The 20,185-nt window shown below is 35.3% G+C and overlaps 1 protein-coding gene across 2 annotated transcripts in view; it reads left to right on the top strand.

The window, feature by feature from the left end:
- S6KL (ribosomal protein S6 kinase like) overlaps positions 1-20,185 on the top strand; it is a 49,888-nt gene that overhangs the window by 15,221 nt on the left and 14,482 nt on the right. The gene's annotated exons all lie outside the window — the stretch shown is intronic.

Raw genomic sequence — 20,185 nt, 5'->3', positions numbered from 1 at the left:
CGAGTTCGAGAATGAATTAGTAATTCGTGGCTTGCGTTGCTGACCTAGTGGGGTAACGCCTTGAATGAACTTAAACTCTTTAATTGCGAGCATCGTACATGTATGTATGTACGTTCAGCTAGAGAGCTTTGCAATAAAGGATCGACTAAAACCTTTTCTTTAATTTGTATGTCGTGTTGATTTAAAAATAAAAATAATTAATCCGGATGATACAGGATAAATAATCTGATAGGCCTGATCAATAATTTGCAATTAAAGAAGTTACATTATGCTAGCGAAATTAAACTCTTTAATTGCGAGCATCGTACATGTATGTACGTTCAGCTAGAGAGCTTTGCAATAAAGGATCGACTAAAACCTTTTCTTTAATTTGTATGTCGTGTTGATTTAAAAATAAAAATAATTAATCCGGATGATACAGGATAAATAATCTGATAGGCCTGATCAATAATTTGCAATTAAAGAAGTTACATTATGCTAGCGAAATTAAACTCTTTAATTGCGAGCATCGTACATGTATGTACGTTCAGCTAGAGAACTTTGCAATAAAGGGTCGACTAAAACCTTTTCTTTAATTTGTATGTCATGTTGATTTAAAAATAAAAATAATTAATCCGGATGATACAGGATAAATAATCTGATAGGCCTGATCAATAATTTGCAATTAAAGAAGTTACATTATGCTAGCAAAATTTAACTCTTTAATTGCGAGCATCGTACATGTATGTACGTTCAGCTAGAGAGCTTTGCAAGAAAGGGTCGACTAAAACCTTTCCTTTAATTTGTATGTCATGTTGATTTAAAAATAAAAATAATTAATCCGGATGATATAGGATAAATATAATCTGATAGGCTTGGTCAATAATTTGCAATTAAAGAAGTTACATTATGCTAGCGAAATCGATATTTCGATTTACTACCAATTACTAAGATCTTTTTACTAGAATCATAAAATTACTTTTATATAATATGAGATAACTCTTGTGAACCCGTAGATAAGTTTCACGGTCAAAATTAGATATTTAATACAACTCAGATAGTTCAGAAGAAAAATAAGAGATAACGAATGCCTGAAAACAGTAGGAAATTTTAACTACATCATTGTAAACGTCATTAAACAATATCATTAAGTTCTATCTCAATAGAACTTAATGTAAGATTTCTCAAATACATTTCAATGTGCTCAACTTATTTCTTTCATACATTTGTTTCTATATTTATTACTTCATTATTACTCACATTATAACATATAGGATGCCATTACGAAAATTCATGATTAATATCTAAATTAATTAATTTATTATTATTTTATGGAAACGCATTTCATGGAGAAATTATAATTGGTTCTCAGAAAAATGTACAGATATAATTTTATTGCACGTCTGAAACTACGGTAGAATTTTCTTGTTAGTTTGTTATGTGTAACAATTTAATAGTTTAAAAATAATTAATGTATTTTTTATCAAATATGTGCGGTTGTTCTTATTTGCCTGATTAATCGTAGTTGAGGACGCACCTGTAAACTTCGCATGCCGGCATGACGTGTCGCGTTTGTGTTTTAAAAGCATTCATTTAGGCCCATTCAACATATCAAGCGGAAGTGCAATGGCAGGACTATACAGGCTATGATAGACCTTCGAATACGTTTAAAGAGACCAATCGACATTTATCTTTTACGAATTTCCAATGACTAACTAACTGATTTTCAACGAAAAAAAAGAGGTTGAGATATTTAGTGAGTTTAAAAAAATAATTATGCAAAGTGTATTTTATAAACACATGTTCTCCATCACATTCTTCTTCTTCTTCTTCTGCCGTTTCTTCTTCATTATTCTTCGGTAAATTTAGGAGAGATCTATTAAGTAATCAAATTGTCGTCGTCCTTCCAACTTTTAAATATGAATTATCGGCAATATGACCTTTTTCTCTTGGAGGACAGATCTTTTTCGTGCGACAAAATTCGTATCGTCAGTACTTACACACATTTCATTCTCTCATTCGCGGCTAAGGCCTCTCTTCTCTTAATAGACGTAATGAACTTCGCACGTGCCCAACATGTCTAAATGACCGAAAGTTGCGCGAGCAATAGCTATCTTATTTTTAAAATTCTTAAGGAGAAAGAGATCTTTTTAACTTTCGTTATTCGAAAAAGCATTGCACAATAATAAAAATGTTCCTTAAAAAATATTTCTTGACATATTAATTGACGTTCTTACACTATATTTTTCTATATAAATATAGTAAGAAATATAAGGATACAAAAATTATAATTTTTTAAAAACGTTAACGTTTTTCAAAAACACTGAGCTCTTTTTTTCAAATAAAAAGGATTAATATCTTTGGTCAAATATTTGGATAAACAAGGAGAGAAGCAAATAGCTTTCTCCGCGATAATTATAAAACAAGAGAATTTTTCTCGTTATTTTTTATCCATTAGAATTACATATCATTTCACGCGTCGCGAATATATTGCGAATTCGATAAATCGTGAGTCGCCAGGTAAATTGTTTTATTTTATTGCTATGACTCATCGAGGAACGCTCGATGAGTCGTACACGTATGTGATACACGCGCCAGTATATATGCGCACATATAGACAGTATTATTATGTAAACCATAAGTTTACATATCGTTCAGTCTCGACCCGGCAATTTCCCATTAAAAATTATTTACCATTTTGCTGAAAAATGTTTCAATTTATAGTTGAATAATATATAATTATTATAATCAAGATGAGTATATATATATATATAGATGCAATTTCTATTAAAAATTATCGGAGAGATATAGGATATTATTACAAGATTTACATTTAATTTACATTTGATTAATATTAAATAATACATGTATTACATTTTCTTTAATAAAGTTAAGTAATATTTGCAATAGTAAGCACTTGTATATTTTAAGTCGCGGCAAATCATATAATATCGTATCACGTGCGTGTTTACGTTAAAAAAAATAAATTTTATATATATCATCAACAGAAGTTTCAAGATATATAAGAGAGAGATAATTGACTTATTGTTAGTATGAAGTAATTAAGTATCATTATGAACACATACATTAATTTGACTCTACTGCATAAATATTCTTTAGTCACATTTTCCGAAAATAATATATTTGAAGATAATTATATTTGTTATATATGTATATTATATATATTTTTTTTTAATATTAAGTTCCTTCTTCACTCGATTTTTCTTCGAATTTGAAATTGAAAATCGTCGAGACTTATATCAAAATTAATTATCTGATCCTAACAATCTCAACAAGTGATTAATATTTTTAATTTATTTTTAAATCGTGTAATACATTTTTTTACTCAATCTTCCTAAATTTATTAAGGTCACGCGATGCATGTAATCATGATTTATATGACCATCGCGGTTGTTTGACTCGTATGTTTCGGAAACAGAAATTTATTTTATCTTGTCATTTGGTCTAAAATCTTTTTTCGATATAAATACACGCTAACTTTTTTCCATTTATGCATAGTTTGTACAGCTGATAATATTTATTCTTTCGATTAAAGTAACATACTCTCGGTAATTTTCCTCTATCGTTACTAGTAGAACACTTTTGCGCCTAAACTGGAAGAGCCGTTATTATTATACTAGTGTTTTCGCGGTCGATGTGTGAATAATTAACGCGAGATTAAAATCGTGAATAATTCATGATTTTTATCTTGATGGTTATATGTAGCTTATCCGAGTCGAGATCGATGACCTCGCTTGTTCGCTATCTCGACTTCACATCGTAAAACTTTGGTAAACTTTAAATCATTGGGGCAGGCCGTAAAATAAATTGAGTTTGTCATATTTCTTTGTAAAAAAAATGAAAATATTTTTTTCAACTAAATTATGCGATTTATATTCTCTCAAGGAGAAAGAGAGAGAGAGAGAGAGAGAAAAAAATTTTTTTTATTTCATTAAATCGTAGTTTTATCAATTTATTATTCTTGAAGAATTTATTAAAATATCTGATTTTGCTATTTTTAGCCATAGAAAAATTTCAACTCATGAATAAGACGCGTGACATTCTCGATGCTCTTTTTGACGTTGATCGTTTTGTAATATCATGCTTTCTTCCTGGATTCTTAGTTATTGCTTAGGCGGCGGCGATTGCTTTATAACCAATGATTCCCAACCGTTACAGACCGTTAGAATAATGCGCGTTTATTAAAGTTGCCGTTTGCGAAAATGCAGATTCCCTATACGTTTGTATGCAATTGTATCTAACGTTTAAAAAAAGCGAGAACTCTTAGATTTCTTAAGACTTGAACGTTAAAGAAGTTTAAAATTAACATATATTTTTTTGCTAAAAAAAGAGATCGTTTCTAAATTTAAAAGAACACTTTATACAGGATTTTACTCAAGTATATTATTTTGCAACATAATGTGGAAAGAAATAAAATAAATATCGTCTGCGAAATATACCAATCATATTCGTTACAGATTATATGAAAGAGATCGCACGATCGAATAGATATGCCTCCGGGAGTCCCGGTATGATTCGATTTTGTGATATAATTACCGTTAATTGCTACTCATAATTGTGCTTCTCCGAGAAAAAGTATACGATGTTTTTATTTTATAGTTTTTATGAGCACCGCTCCTTTGCGTTGTCTCTTTAACAGCACTAATTACGAATAACGTCCGGCCGTGCATGTCACGTATAGAGATTCTCGTAAGTTTTATGTGTTAATTCCGGAAAGTATCTTTACACAAGCGCATATATCTGAAGGACGACGTCGATGATTCCCGCGAACCGCAAGGCTGAAAACAAATATTCTATTTAAATTATCGAATCGGGACAAGGATACCAGATATAAGGAAGAGAATGGCAGTTAGAATTATACGAAATTATTGAAGCTTTCTTCAAAGGACTGAAAAACCTTCGAGTATCATAATATTTATATATATATATATATATGTGCGTGCGATGCGTATAAATTTTTTTTCTTGAATTTTAGAGACAAGAATCTCTTGTTTTTTTTTCATAAAACGAAGAAACATTCACATTCTTTTTACGATTTTATTTTGCAAGAATTTGTTATACTGGAAAACATTTCAGAACCTCAGACAGATACGCGAAATTCCTGTTTTAGATCGATTTACCACGCCAATTTGCTTTTACGTCCTGTTGTTGCCTGCTTATTCCTGGTCGTTGATGCTGATTAGTACAGACGCGATTTCTCACAGTCCGACACATGCATCAAGGACGCCTCGTTGATGTGCGTGTATGTACATAGAGAGTCAGGATTTTATTACCACGTACATAATAAAAATAAGCGCGATTTAAACATACATCCGCGATATCCCGCTGAAATAATTATTTCGCGGGATAATGATGCCGCGTATTTGACTTTCGTTAAAACCGCAACGATTTCATTATCCCCTATTATATTTTGTCTTACATACGTCACGTTGCGTAACATTTCTCTTCTGCATTGAAAAATTTTTTTTTTGTCGATCGCTTCGCGACCGCAAATGTTTTTTCTGGTCCAATTACCAGAGCGATAATTGACTCGGTTAAATAAAATCAGCTCATCGATGATGAGGATGATGACTCACGAATTGTCAATGAGACTTTTAGCAGTATCTTGGCACGAGGTGCGCCGAGGACGCTGTTAAATTGTCATCAAGTGACGTATATTTGGTATCATATAAAACGGTCGCACCTGTATCACTGTTATTGACCGTGAATAATCTACAACAATTATTTCATAATATCGATGATGCACAGAAAATGATACACATATTAACAGTATTCCGATGATAATGACATTCCGATCACGCTTAATCCAAGAATACTCCACTATCGCATGCATAAACGAACGTGCACGTATTCGTAAATCAATCTTTTAAAGTACGCGACAAATTGTGAGGTTTTCAAATCTTTAAAACCTCGACTGACTGTTTTGTTCAATATTAATTCAAAGTATTTTTCTGTCTTTAATTAATATATCTTTGCTTATTGCGAATTTAAGACTTTTGCGCGAAAATAATTATCGATGAACGACTGTTTTGTTCAATATTAATTCAAAGTAAACTCTTAATTTAATTCAAAGTATTTTTCTGTCTTTAATTAATATATCTTTGCTTATTGCGAATTTTTCTCATAAGACTTTTGCGCGAAAATAATTATCGATGAACGACTGATTGGAGAATCTTTTCCATAATCGCCAATCACACGTACATTTGAATGGTTTATTTTAAGCTTACGCACTATCTTGTATATGTCAGTAGACAATCGTTGTTATATCTTCGCGAGACGATACAGACGTACGTTTTTCTTCATTCACCTTTGACAATCACGCGCGTGCCGATTAACGACCGGTGATTCTTATTTAATCGCGGTGAATCACCGATTGATCGGTCGCTGCTGGCTCATTAAAAGCGAGGTATCCCTGAATCCTTCGTTTCGTTCAACGAGATACGGTAATTCTAATTTGTTATATCTGGCTTTGTCAAATCGCAACTCTCGACGATAGCTTCGCAATAGGGGAATTCGCATCCCGTTGCGTTTTGTTTATTCACGAAGGAAAACGTCGCGATTTTCCTGTTCTTCGCGAGAAGTTTTACGGTCTAAAATATGAAACTACAAAGTCGTCAAAGATTGAGAGACGCCAAGTTGCGAGAAAACCTGTCCATTGCATCGCATCATATGCTCGAGCAGTATATTAGCTCGCACTTCTCCGCAAGCGTATATATATACGTATATATATATATATATATATATATATATATATATATATATATATATATATTTTCCGTCGTATGAAGATGAAAAAAAAATCTAAAAAGGTGCTTTCGACGGCTAGCTCCCCGAGGATTTTCTTGTGCAACTGTGTGAGAGTGGTTTCGCGAACGATCCTTCTTCGCGCTGCATTATTTACGCAAAGTAAACCTGCAAGTGCATCTTTGTATGATATATCGCGCTTTTCCTTCGCGAACGATACAGAATTATTAAGTAAGAGACGTTAAAAGCGAATATTTAAACTTAGCTACTTTCGATACCGCCGTGTCCTTTCTATAAAAAATATACGACTAATATCGGTTGCTATAGCAACCGAAGATTCAGATCGCACGATGTAGAGAAGAATGCAGGGAGGAAAGTTGAAGTGGACGAAGAAGATGAAGAACCGAGCGAGAAGAAGCCGAGGCAGTTTAGGCAGACCCGGCCGACCTTGACTACTTGACTCCTAATTTTATCCCAAAACCGAATCCGGTTTTCGTGGAAGGCGACATCAGGGTTGCAGCTGGTCCACCTGAAGTCGCCTGAAGTCGTCACCGCGTTCGCTTTTTCGTTAATTAACGATACAATTAGCTTCTCGGATTCCTCCCGGATCATAAAATTTATATATATTTTTATTCGATGCATCGTATTTCCTCTTTCGGGTTTCGTAATCGATTAAATAATAAGAGATGTAATGAGAAACAAAAATGTATCCTTCACGAGAAAAAGAGAGCAATTTCTTCTTTTTTAAATCGATATAGTAATTAGCTGAAATTTATATAGGTTCGCGAAAATGTATAAACATCAATAAAAAGAGAGAAAATGATTTATCGTATAGATAAAAAATTGTACTAAATAAATTTCTTCAATTATCTCCAATGAAATAATACGTATAATGAAGACAGGTGTTGGAACACCTTTGCGATAGAATCTATCGGTGAAGTATATAGATTTTCCGATGATTACGAGATAATGACGACTCGTGGCAACCTAGATCACAGCGTTGTCCTGGCGCGTCCTGCCGATGGCGACGAGTCTGCCTGTTCCTTTTGTCGCCTTCTCTTCCTTCTCTCGTGCCTCCCTGACCCACAAATCGTGCGCGAGCGACAGCGTCCCTCTTTTTTTTTCCCTCCTTTTCACGCACACGCGAGTGTCCCATTATCCAGGAATAGCTGCAGGTTTTCTAATTTTGCGAATCGACCGTGGCGAGAGGAAGCGACACGAGAGTAGTCAATCCTCGCGTCAAGTCTCGCTCTTAGAGACCCACGGTAAATGGTCTCGCAATGTACGTCGTGCCGCAGACATTACACGGCATTATGGCGCGGATCGTCGTGTAACATTATCATTATCTCGCAAGGAGCCCAAGGTCCGTCTCTTCTCGTCCTCTCCGCCCGCAGGTGTAATTGTTCTTGCATTTGACGCGTACATCGCATCGCGCGATTTCCCGCTGTCTCTAACTTTTTTCTCATCTCCGGATATTTCCATCCTCGCACGACACTTCGTGGATCGATGAAAAAAAAAAAAAAAAAAAAAATTGTCGCTAATATCTCAGGGATGATCGCCTTCGTCCCGTTTCTATCTTTGCAACTTTGTGAGAAATCATTTAAACATATACGTTCGATCATCGCTTTATTAAAAATTCGAACTGTCAGATTGTTATCATTGGAATATACTTGGAAATTAATAAATGGTCGACGATATCAAACTATAAAAATCTGAAAGTTAGCTAATGATTCAAACATGCGAAATATATGAAAAAAAAACAAAAAACAAAAAAAAAACTGATTATCTATTATCCTTGGATGAATAATGAATGTCATCTTGAAATGTGAGCTTTTATTCTCTCGTTCATCGAACAAATAGATATCGCGTATTCACAGGTGATAATCTCTGTTGAGAGAGAGTCGCCTAAGAGGAAGACGAGCATACAAGGCGGCGAGAGAAAAAAGAAGGATCTCTGAACTCTCTCGGTGTTTCTGCCCCGATGGCTACAGCTATTTTCAACTGGCTCTTCTATCCTCTTCCTTTTGCAGCAGCAACGACGTCGTTGCTGCAGTCAAGCGGCAGCAACAGCAACGGCATTAGCCCCGGTATATATATATATACTACGAAAGACGACGGATGGGGCCGGAACGGGTTGCCGTTCAGGTTTTGCCGCAGGGGATCGTTAAGATAATCGCCGCTATCCTCATCCTAACTTAGCCTTAACCGTATGATATATCCATGTCTCGCTCGCGGGTCCCTCTCTACCGCCCTTTCCTCTTCAAACCTCCACCCTCTTACGCCTCCCTTCTATGGTCTCTCATCCTCCTCCTCCTTCTCTTTTTCTTTATCTATTCCGATGCATTCTCCTCATTCACCGCGTCACTATATATGCCTCATCGATGCAGGCAGAGGTTTGCGGGTATCTAAATAAAATTATATTGGGGATTATCTAGATGAAATTTTGGCGTCATCTTATCTTTGTATAGATAATAAAAATATGTATTATCTATGTCTGCAGCTTGGAGAAAGAAAGTATTATCTTTAAATTAGCCAGAATAATTTTCAGATAATTTCGGTTTAGAATCGTAGCACATAAAAATAATTATAAATAGTAGAATTTAAACAGTGAGCGATGAAGACTTATAAATAAAAATATGAATACGTATATTGTTATATCTCTTTTATAATTTACATTTTTTTTTATAACTGTGTTTACATATAAGCAGTCTTAAAAATGATTATCTAGAAAATTATCTAAATAAATCGCTATATAATTTTATCTTTCATCTCGATATATTGTATTTAAAACAAAATCATCTTCATCTTATCGAAGATGAATTTACATACTTTTATCTCATATTTATCTAGCTAATTTTAAAATCATCTAAGCGCAACACTGGATGCAGGCGCACTATGTGTGTGCATAAGTTATACGCGCGATTTATGATTTAAGGGCGGTAAAATTAGATGTAGATTCGCGATGTCTCGCGATTTTGCAGAATTTATTTCGCGGAATTTATTCAGCGGAATTAACAGAGCGACTCGGAGAATGATTGCGATAATTATTGCGCCGCGTGTACAAGGCGACAAGTGGGATTTTCTATGTCTCGGAAGGACGCGAACACACTGACGTTGATAATAATCAAAGTAATCCCGTTCATCGATCGTTGATGATCGTCTTTCATTGTCAGACAGGTGCCTGCACGCACCAACGATGCGTACAAAATGATGATTCCGAATAGCGTCGTCATCCTTCGACTTTTTTCTCTCTTATCTCCTCGTGACTATCTCTGTAATTTTTTCTTTCTATACGGCATCGATTATCGTCATTAAAAAAATCTGCACCAAGGATAGTTTCGGCAATTTCAATAACTGTACATCGCAGAAACCATATAATTTGAAACCGTCTTTAAGAAGATTGTTTAATCTCATCTTGTCTCATTTATAAATTTATGGCTTAAAATTAGTAATTTATTATGACATTATAATACTTCACAATTAATTGTTGATCGTCAGTGATAAAATTTTCACAAATAAAAAGATGCAATTTAATTCGACCAAAAACTGGCTATTCATTTATTGAAAATTAGTACGCACTACGTTTCGACCCACATTGTGGTCCTTTTCAAGTGTTGTTCTTATTCAGCAATTACATTAATTAAAAATTGAGTAGCTAACAGATTGTCGATATGACAGGACAACTTTCATGTTTCTATTTTTAATTAATGTAATTGCTGAATAAGAACACTTGAAAAGGACCACAATGTGGGTCGAAACGTAGTGTGTACTTATTTTCAATAAAAGAATAGCCAGTTTTTGGTCGAATTAAATTGCATCTTATTATAATACTTGTTGAAATCGTAAGAAAGATGACATTTCTGACTACTACTAGAAACTATCGTTGGCTCGACCGCTTCTTACGATAAAATGCAGATATGAGGCGCGATTTTCGTGAATGACACCTGAGAGGGTCTCCTCACCTCGAGAAGTCTTAAAATTAGTAATTTATTATGACATTATAATACTTCACAATTAATTGTTGATCGCCAGTGATAAAATTTTCACAAATAATAAGATGCAATTTAATTCGACCAAAAACTGGCTATTTATTTATTGAAAATAAGTACGCACTACGTTTCGACCCACATTGTGGTCCTTTTCAAGTGTTGTTCTTATTCAGCAATTACATTAATTAAAAATTGAGTAACTAACAGATTGTCGATATGACAGCTTTCATGTTTCTATTTTTAATTAATGTAATTGCTGAATAAGAAGAACACTTGACAAGGACCACAATGTGGGTCGAAACGTAGTGTGTACTTATTTTCAATAAATGAATAGCCAGTTTTTGGTCGAATTAAATTGCATCTTATTATAATACTTGTTGAAATCGTAAGAAAGATGACATTTCTGACTACTACTAGAAACTATCGTTGGCTCGACCGCTTCTTACGATAAAATGCAGATATGAGGCGCGATTTTCGTGAATGACACCTGAGAGGGTCTCCTCACCTCGAGAAGTCTTAAAATTAGTAATTTATTATGACATTATAATACTTCACAATTAATTGTTGATCGCCAGTGATAAAATTTTCACAAATAATAAGATGCAATTTAATTCGACCAAAAACTGGCTATTTATTTATTGAAAATAAGTACGCACTACGTTTTGACCCACATTGTGGTCCTTTTCAAGTGTGTTGTTCTTATTCAGCAATTACATTAATTAAAAATAGAAACATGAAAGTTGTCCTGTCATGTCGACAATCTGTTAGCTACTCAATTTTTAATTAATGTAATTGCTGAATAAGAGCAACACTTGAAAAGGACCACAATGTGGGTCGAAACGTAGTGTGTACTTATTTTCAATAAATGAATAGCCAGTTTTTAGTCGAATTAAATTGCATCTTATTATAATACTTGTTGAAATCGTAAGAAAGATGACATTTCTGACTACTACTAGAAACTATCGTTGGCTCGACCGCTTCTTACGATAAAATGCAGATATGAGGCGCGATTTTCGTGAATGACACCTGAGAGAGGTCTTCTCACCTCGAGAAGTCGCAAGGAGAGCCGCAAGGACGCGAAGGTGCGATCGGTCGTCGTCACCTGCCGCCGGCCGGTCGTGCACGCTGATGTATAATGCGTTACACAGGTATTACAGGTATTATCCGTATTACACGTATTACGAGTATTATACGGACGTACGTGCGACCTCGAAAGAACAGGCCTGGCACGACGCCTTCTTCTTTCTCCGATTCCCCTCTCTGGATCTTCTCTCGGCTGCATCATCGTTCTTTCCTGCATGCACAGCCTCACTTCGTCCTTCTTCATCGCGCGACTCATCCTCTACTCTCCCTCGCCTATTCTCTCTCCTACCTCTCTTCTGTTATCTTTTTACCCTAAGAGCCGGTGGAGAGCGAGCGGGCGGTTTAACGTCCGCGACTTTTTCTCGCCTTCCTTCGTCTTTCTCTTCTCTCTGCCCCGTCTTTCTCTCCTTCTCTTCTTCTTCGGCTCCGATCGTCTCTCCGAAGTTGCACTTCTGAGCGCGAGATGCGTCTCTATGCAGCCGCGTCGAGATTCAGGAAATTTCGCATCCCTCGTGTTTCTTTACGCTCAAATTCTTCTATCAAGGAGAAATTTAATTTTATCGTATTTTTGTCAATTCGATTCTAGTTACCGAATTCTAATTCTAATTTTATTTTAATGAAAGATGCTTCGATCTTGGAAGGATTTTTATAAGATGCAAAATATCATATTTTAAAACTTGAATAATAAAAAAGACGAAGTTTATTCAAGATTCCGTACTTGGATTAAGCGCGATAGATTTTTAATTCTCTGATAATGGCAATTAATCATATTTTATATTTCTCGGAATGTAAAATTCTCATAATTCCGATAACATCGAGTTCTTGAAACTACAACGTAAATTTTGATTCCTACAATATAAATAATGATATGTATCGACTATTACATCGTATCAATCTCGCGCGCGTGTAGTTTTCTTCTATTTCCTCAATAAAGCCTAATAATAGAGGAAAAAACATTGCATGAATCAAATTTTATGTAGTCGTTACGTAAATTCTCCTATAAATAATATCTTTAATTTATTTTTTATGCTAACATCTAACATCAAAATTAATTGGTATTAATTTTCGTTGTACCAAAGCTCATTTTCAACGCGTAACATATTTTCTTATTTCAAATTATTTTGAATTATTTTCAATCCTGAAATATAACTCAATTATAATACGAATAATATATTTATTTAGTAAAAACTTAATTATGGATACTTTTAATATTAAAAATCTGATTTTTATTTTATTAAAATAATTCGTCGTTATAATAGTGGATGCAATTGAAGTTGAATAAGTGTAAATTTTTAACAGAGCTTACTTAAGTAACTATATACAATTTTTATAAAATATGCTTACAATGTAATTATTCACGGAACGTCATCGCGCGCAAATAGGCCAGATATCATCGATCTTCACTCATGGAGAAAACGACCTCGGTATAATGCTCGACCTTTACGAACCGGTCCCCCGCGAGTATAGTTGCATTTGCATGCTGACACAGGTGTATACCTACGTTGCACTCGATGGGCGGGATATTTCGCGCTATAAGGTCTCGCATATACACATATTAGATGTACACGCTAATAGCAGGCTCCGCCGCGAACGACAGTTATTTGCGTATCCAATTTAGAGTCGCAACAAACTTTTCTTAAGGGTGAAAAAGTTCGCCCGGCTTTATACGTTAAATAATTCATTGAATTCTTTTATAAAAAATTTTAATCGACTATCGTTATTTGCATCAATCGGGTTGTATATATATATTATAAATCGTGACGTTGCTTGTACTACTTGTGTGACGATTAATTTGGGACGATCGAGAGCAAACCATGTAGATTCGCCTTTAATTCTCGACGATGGGAGAGGAAGACAGGTTTCGTCGATCGTGAGGGAAGGCGTTTCTCTGTTATGCACCTCGATGCAAACCCGTACCCGGTACGGCGGTCTCGTTATATAGTGCACGACCTTAGCGAAACTGGTTGACAAATGAATCGATTTGTACGCGGTGCTAGCTGCGGCGCAATGAATTACGCTACATAGAAAGAAGAAAATATATTCACGTGCCATAAGAAGCCGTTCCAGCACATTACCCTTTTCTCTCGATATAAAATAAATCCAGCTGCATTGCTAATATGCGCTTTAAATAAGCTGAATTTAATTTAAGAATTATTTTCTAAAAGAATTTATCGAAAGGAAAATTATTAATACTCCGAAGACAAAAATAAATGAAAAAATGAGCGATGAAACTGATCTTTATGCGTATCACATATGAGATAAAATACGGGCGCGCATGATGAGTCCTCGATATGTTCATTCATACTTGGTCAGCTGGCGCGTCAATGAATTACAATGCGTGTGTCTGATCGAAGGCGTATGCATGTGCACAAATCGGTTCCTACTTATCTCTCTCTCCTTCAACTAATCGGGCACTTTGCCCGATCCATCTGGTCCATCTCAACGAATCGTTTGCGTCGTCGCCCGTCGTTGAGGACATTCGATTTGCATTTGACGATCGTCGGTGATGCAACCCACGTCATTCTTTTGCGTGATCACGAAATGTGAAGTGACCGCGAACTTGACTAGCGTGTTTGCATTCAGGGTCACGTCGATTCAGTGACGTAGTTAACGAGTGACCGATGCAGTACATTGGTCGTCTTAAAAAGAAAGTAAAAAAAAAAGAGAAAAAGAGAACAGTAGAAGAAAACAAGAAAGAAAGAAATTTAATTTGATGATAGGCTAATAGCAGCTGTTGGGTATATCTGTTATAAAATATTTGCAGTACATTAATCGCAGTATATTTATGTCTCTCTCCGTAGATACCACGGAATTTCGACCTTTACTTGAGCCTTTCTTAGGCTTAAAGGTTGACAATTAATGACAATGAGTAAAATTTCTCAAGCTCATGCAGCGTGTAGTACGAGCTAATATTCAGTGACCTTATATTAATTAAACATATAATCAAATAATATTTACATATGTTATAATAATAATAATGTTGGGTTAATTAATATCTGCGAGATCGTGTTTTATGTCGAAACATATTTAATTTATTTTAATTAATATCCTTGGCAGAGAGGAAAGATTAAAAGATGCCTTGGATAACTTTTACAATTAAAAATCTTGAGAGAATAAATTCGAAAAATGAAATGCATTCCAATTGTTGGAGGAATATGAGAGTGGCTTTCGTATTTAGAAACATCCAGCGTGATTTTACACTTTTTTGACAACACAATATATCCGAAGTGTATTGATTACCCGAGATAAACCGATTATTACTCTTTCTAAAGTTCCAAATTAATTTAACATGTCGCTCTTTGAAGAAATTCTTTTTAACAACTAGTGGAAAATTCCCGCTGCGCCTCGATGGTCCCCGGTAATATTCCACTGCTTAACAACCGTAAGCCCTTTAGGAAACGTGCGTGTTACTTCACAATCACCCTAAGTCAAACTTCTTTGAAAGGGTCCCTGAACAGCGAGTACTCACAAAAGGTTCCTTTTATCTTTCGAGAGACAAACAAGAGTATCTATTAGGGTCAGATCAAATAACAGGCCTTGGAGTCCACTTGGATCGAAGGCAACAGCGCGCATGATAGGGTACAGAGATTGTCCGTGGTTAAATCACACTATAGAACTCTGTTTGTTAGAATAATTTGCAACACGCGATTCATGTAACGATTCCTCGCATAACTGCGGATTAAAAAGCTTTCTAGAGGAAAAGATACGTCGTAAATCGTGAAATTAATGTAATCGAAGAGCTCATCTCATCGATACTCTATCTAATATGTTTATAAATTAATACAATTAAAATCTAAAACGTTTGTGAAATCATATTTTTATTATTATTATTTTGATTTCGCTTCGTAAGATTGTTTGCCTTTCTTTCACGTTTATATGAAAATAACCGAATACCGATGCCACATTAGGTAAATAAAGGCAAATTAATATGGAATTTGCGACCTCGACAATAGCCAGCAAGGCCGTTTATATTGCTTCGAGTGGCAGATACGTCTCTTTTGGTTATTTCGGATGAAGGTCCACGCTCTTCAGCGTATAAGTATCGTCGATTAACGCGAATATGTATTTGAATAGAGATGTTTAATTCATATTTATCTCTCTCGAGAACGAAGAGGGAAGTGATTCATCCCTTGCTCAAGGATTATTACTCTTCATAGGGTCTGACAATGTGTGACTATGCTTTCTTCGTATCTCGTATTCCGACTCATATTTGTATATAACAAAACAAGTAAATCATCTTTAAAATTAATTCGAAAATAATTGATCAATATTATTAAACTTTTTCTTTAATCGTCATCTAATGTCTTCGTCAATTTGACGTCAAATATTTTTATATGGGTTTTAAATAACGACAGCAGAATATTGAATCACAATGACGATAATGTGTATAGATTTGAAAACGATATTAAATTTATAAAGAAAAATCTAAAGTTTTTTAAGCAAAGACAATAATAATAAAAAAATATTTTCGTATTTTAGCCGATGGGGAATTTAATAGAAACCCATTTCGGATTAGCCGCCTCGACGTCGTAACAGCATGTTAGAGAGACGTCAGTATGCTTCCTGGTTAGTCTGAGTTTTCGCGATATTCATCGGATCCGATGCGATATTCCGAGCGCGATGTTGCTTCGTGACTTTGTCAATGGACGCGCACTGTTGACGATAAGCGGAATCCCGATCGTGAATGGAATCCATTGCACTTTTTTCAATTTATAGATTTTAGAGATAGTTTCAATATAAAACGCGCGAGTATAAAATTTGCATACCAGTTACCTAAAGTTGCATATCCTCCTGATAAGCAAAAGAAGCCCTCGTATATTTATATATACATTCGCTCATATCTATATAACTATTTATTATATATATATATAATTCCTGGACAAAATAGATATCATAATAATATTCTAATGACGCATGAAATGTATTCGAATAGAAAAACGCGATATAAAACAATTAATCTGTCAAAAATAATGTTTTATGACAGTTAATAAGGATTAATTTGCATTTAGTTGGAACGGTTGGTAAGATGCAATTGAGAGAGATCGCGACGATAAAAAACCCATCTTGTTGTTTTTATACCTAATGCATTCTGAAATCAATCTCATACATAAATACATACTGGCGTGTGTATCGCGAAGAGCTTAGTCATTAGTCCGCAGTATGCAGTTAGCGTATGTGTAAGAAAACGGGTTTAAATACGCAGTAATATGATAATTACGAAATAAGCATGGCGTTTGGCGCTGATATTAGTTAACGCCGCGAGAAGAATAATAAAAAATCAATTGCATTAACAGAGTACGGGCGCTCTAATCAACTTTACATATTATGCATTAATGTATATATATATGTGTAAAGTAATCGTTCTATCTATCCATAAGACTCATTTTGTATATAATATTTTATGATCGTTAATTGAATCGATTCTGGCAAAAGTGTATGATGCGTGTAAACGTTTCTCTTTTTTTAATTTCACTCTTTTCATGCCGCTCACGCTTTAAGATCATTTAGTATTATTCGCTGTTTAAACATGAACATAAGGAAGATGACACTGCCCGTTTAGTTCAACCTTGAACGTTGTCAATTAGGAAAAGCATACTAATTACGTTCGCACCGTATAAGGAGTGCTTAGAGCGCAATTGATTAAGATACCTGGTGGGGAACGAAATTGACGTTAATTCGAGTCTAGGAAAGTATTGGGGATGCACAAATATCAGATCGAAATCTCTATCGGAGAACAACTGCGTAGAAGAAATAGTAAAATTTTTCTCATCTTTCTCTTCTTTCCCGTTACTCTCTAGCTAACTGTAAATTCGATCCTAGGACCGTCTCGATCGTAAATAATTTTATTTTTATCGCTTTTTTATCACCCGAATTTTTCGAGTTCTACCGAGTTGTCTATAATCATTTCCGTGGATATTTTAATCGGAAGATCATGATGTTCGACTATGCATATCAAACGTAATGCATCATGTAACTTGATCTTAAACATGACTTTGAAACGATTTGTTAATTTTATCTTCGTCTTATCGTTTAATTGAAATCTAAGAGCACTTCATTCTTTCTTTATACGAGCAATTTACGTTATTCTGATAATAATAATTCTACGTTATTTTTTTTGTAAATTTAAAGGTACACGTGTGTAACAATATAGAATTACCAAAAATTTTAGCACGCTGATATGAATCTAGATGAAGACATCTTTGATAAATATCTGCTTTATAATTTTCTATTATAAAGAAGAAGACAATTGCTTCTTTATCATTTTTTTTACAATTACTTAGATGCCTATCTAATAAGATAAAAAAATTTATCTGATTTATTTTAATGACCCAAATGTGCATTCGCGTAAACGTTTCTAATTAACGTCTTTAATTAAAGACAAAAATTAATCTAGGATTAAAATTAATTATTATATTAATCATACTTCTCTGATGATTTGATTTTGACATTTTCCGTGATATTTTCGCGTACCAGTAAGAGACACGTGACTTCATTACGATATTTAATTACGAGTGATGCAAGTTGAAAGACCATTGCTCGATCAAAACAAGGACACGAAAGATTGACGATAGAAAATATAATCATGCATCATATATAAATATTCATTACGCAAAATTTTTTTATATTTTTTTCGCGATGTTTGCTTGAAAAGTTCAAGGCTTAGATAACGAGTCTCCTCGTTGAAACTGCGTTTTGTTATTAGATCAATTAAGACGCATAATTAATATATCGTAAAATACATTGCTAGACTACCCGATAAATGATGAATGAGTTGGATTAACCGGTTGAAGATATCTAACTTAAAATCACCGTGTTATTATCATACGTGGCGTATACATTTTAATCTCGTCGTTCAGTATACATGTAACGAAACCTGTTTGCTTCGAGAAAATTTATTTTGCAAATAACATTGCATCGAATGTCTTAGACCTGGGTTAAAGATTGCACTATAGGATTTTGACAAAGTATAAATTAAATTTGACAGACTAAAGCACTATATAAAGATGGAACGTATTTTTACTCTTTTTTACATTACGAAAATTGTAGGCTGTAATACAATATGCAAAAAAAAGAAATTTTTTTTTATTCATACATACATATATTCTGTCTATAAAAAGTTGATTTCGACTTATATTAAACTTGGAATAAATTTCATCCGTCACGATCTAGATTCGTCTGATATTTCTCCCGATCACTCGCTCGTTCTATCATCTTCGAATATCGAATTCGCACACTTTTCCCTCGAACGTCGCGAAGTTTCCAACTTTGTCGAGCTACTTCTCCGTCTCTCCGCGACATAGGAAGTCTCGGGAGACCGTATTAGCAGTCCGGGTGCGAAGTGCGAAGTACAGTAGACGTCTTTCTCTCTGGACGATCTCAATGTCAGTAGTCAGCTCGAGCTTAGCGCTGCGCATAATCGGAAGAGGCAAGAGAGGAGAGAGAGAGAGAGAAAAAAAAAAGGAAATACCGGCAGGGGTTCGGCCATGCCGTGCCGCCTTCTGCTCTTCGTGTACCCGACGCTACGTGACGCGACTACGCTACTGGGAATTGACGATGCCTTTGCCTGGTGCTGCGACGATAAATTCACCGGCGCGAGTTTCCGTCTGGGTGCCCCTTCATCGTCGTCGGGGACCAGGTATGTGGCGAATCGAAGCATCGATTCGGAATCCACCCGAGCAATAATAAAGTTCCTACTTAGAGAGAGAAGACACGCGAGGAACCCCTTATCGGGAGATTTACTGATAGCGAGATCGACAGACAAATTGAATAAATGACTTTTGGAAATGATACGAGATGTTTTAGCGGCGAAAATATATGGATAAATTTCCAAGTTCTGATCAAATTGGATTGTATAGAATTGCCGAAACTATTCTACATTTTTGCGTAAACAGCCGGGCTCGCTTACAGGTCCTTTCTCGTAGAGTCTGTCGACGGAAGTAGCGTCTGTGCGGCGAGACGGATGCCCGAAAGAAAGTTCTCGAAGTCAATTCCGTAATAGTCGACGTAGCATTGAATTCAATTGAATAATGGTCGGCCGGACCGGTATGGGAGACGAGGCGCGAAAGGCAGCCGCCCCGATCATTATCCATCATTCGGCTGATTATCGTGATATTCGCGCGGCGTTCTCTCGCCTTTATCACCGCGGTACTCAACGCGTCGTCGACGACGAGTGCCGAGAGTGCCGAGAGGGAGTGACATGGGCGAGAAAGAAGTTTCGAGAACTATCGTTCCCCGGATGCTGCGCGATCCGCTCTTTTTCCCTCCTTTTTTCCATCTTTTATCCCCTTTTCGTGCCTCTTCTTGTTGGATGAACGGTCGTGTCTCGGCGACGAAAAATGACCATCGGTGTTCGCCTAAATCGCATCATT

Source organism: Nylanderia fulva, unplaced genomic scaffold (genome assembly GCF_048542155.1).
Source record: "Nylanderia fulva isolate GAGA-0341 unplaced genomic scaffold, ASM4854215v1 Scaffold17, whole genome shotgun sequence".
NCBI lineage: Eukaryota > Metazoa > Arthropoda > Insecta > Hymenoptera > Formicidae > Nylanderia > Nylanderia fulva.
This window is presented reverse-complemented; position numbering and strand designations above follow the sequence as displayed.